This window comes from Taudactylus pleione, unplaced genomic scaffold (genome assembly GCF_031769625.1).
Source record: "Taudactylus pleione unplaced genomic scaffold, aTauple2 ptg000117l, whole genome shotgun sequence".
Taxonomy (NCBI): Eukaryota; Metazoa; Chordata; class Amphibia; order Anura; family Myobatrachidae; genus Taudactylus; species Taudactylus pleione.
Window position 1 is genome coordinate 17560952 of NW_028284519.1, and position 1968 is coordinate 17562919.

Sequence of the window (1968 nt, forward strand, 5' to 3'; positions counted from 1 at the left end):
CTGGGATTAGTACTTTTTTATCATATATATATATATATATATATATATATATATACGTGCTCCATTTAGTACATGGGTAGGGTAACCTTTCTATTTAAATCTATCGGTGTATACCTGCAGTTGTTGTTCACAGTCATCAGATTTCTTACAAAACCAGGCAATTGGATAGAGCTGAGCTGTTGAACTACAGGGAGAAGGATGAGAAGGAAGAACGTATTAAATTTGTCACCACATACAACAGGCATGAACACATTATTAGGAAATCCCTTCAAGACCATTGGAACATCCTACTAATGGATCCTGGCCCTGATTCAGACCCGTACGCTCTGACAGAGTGCTCGCTCTGAATCAGGGCGTCCTTCTTAATTTTTAGAGCGGCCTTCTGGCCGCTCATATAGCTGTGGGTGTCCACCCACAGCTATAGTGAGCGGCCAGGAAGATGGTCGCGATGGTCAAGACCATCGGGCTTGCAACGAGACCCTTGTGGTAGGGTCTCGTTGCCACAAGCCCTGGAGTGCTTTCAGCTCTATCAGAGCCGAGAGCACTCCCACTGACATCACTTGTGATGTCAGTGGGGACGGCTCCAGACGGTAGGCGATCCCATGGGAATGCCTCCATCTGGGCAGCCACGCCCCCGGCACGCCCACCAAAGGGGGCGTGCTGTCACTCACCATCGACAGCACGCTCCCTTTGGTACGAGACCTGGAGCGACGGCTTGCCCGTCGCCATCCGGGTCTCGCGCATGCGCACAACGGAGCCGGCTCCGTCGTGCGCATGCGCACTGGTCCAACATTGACCCGCTTGCGAGCGGGTCTGAATCAGGCCCCCTGTTCTGAAAAACTCCCTCCCAACACACCCGCAAATGGTATTTAGGAAATCCAAGAACTTGAAAGACCTTTTAGCTCCCAGTATGATCAGGACCATTCTGGAACAGTCAGCTCTTCTACCAAAGTGCACAGGTTGCTACAAATGTTGGCAAGGCAATGTTTGCAGGTTTCTACACCCTGTCAGGAAGATTTTTCATAACAGTGATAAAACCAAGGAATATAGGATTAAACAATTTATAAACTGCAACATATCCTCAGTTATTTATTTGCTTGAATGTTCTTGTAAGCTAAAGTATGAGGGCAAGACTAAGAGACCTCTCAAATTACGGATCCAAGAACATGTCCGGAATATTCGGAACAAAGTACAGACACATGCAGTGTCCAAACATTTTTTGTCTCACCACAACTCAGATCCGGAGGAACTGTCCTTCAAAGGAATTGAACTGGTGACCCTTTGGGAACGAGGAGGTGACCTCTCCAATTTATTCTCTAGGAGAAAGATGTTTTGGATATACGTATTGAAGACACTGCATCCAAATGGGTTCACTGAAAGCTACGAAATAGCTTTCTATAGCTTTAAAAGTGCAGCATAATTTTAGTCATGCTTTGTTTTACTTATATTTAGCTTTACTTTATACCACACAGCTAACTACAGCCACACCACACTGGTCATGCCCAACCTCATCTGATCTTGGAAGCTAAGCTGTGCTGGGCCTGGCTAGTATTAGGATGGGAGACCACCTGGGAATCCCTGGTGCTGTAGAATACTGTGAAGTGGTATATAAGTTTTTTATTATTATTATTATAGAGGTTTTAGCCATGTTTTCCTATATATATATATATAGATATAGATATAGATAGATATGTAGATAGATATATATATATAGATATATATATATAGATATATATAGATTTGCTAGCCTCATTCCACTGCTGCTTTCTAATACTATGTTTTCTATATTACATATATTGCTGGGAGCACGCTTCCACTATTGAGGGCCATCCAAAGATGGCCACCAGCAAGATAAACACCATTAGAAAAAACTGTCTCCGATTGTGGACTTCACCAAGATGGCCGCTACCACTAGAGCCGCACTGATCGAATGACACATACAGCTTCCTGCAATTGCGGACAGGAAGT

At 44.5% G+C, this 1968-nt stretch overlaps 1 pseudogene; it reads left to right on the forward strand.

Moving 5' to 3' along the window:
- Window positions 1–1474: 1474 nt before the first annotated feature.
- Window positions 1475–1593, forward strand: LOC148524666 (5S ribosomal RNA; annotated as a pseudogene).
- Window positions 1594–1968: the final 375 nt, after the last annotated feature.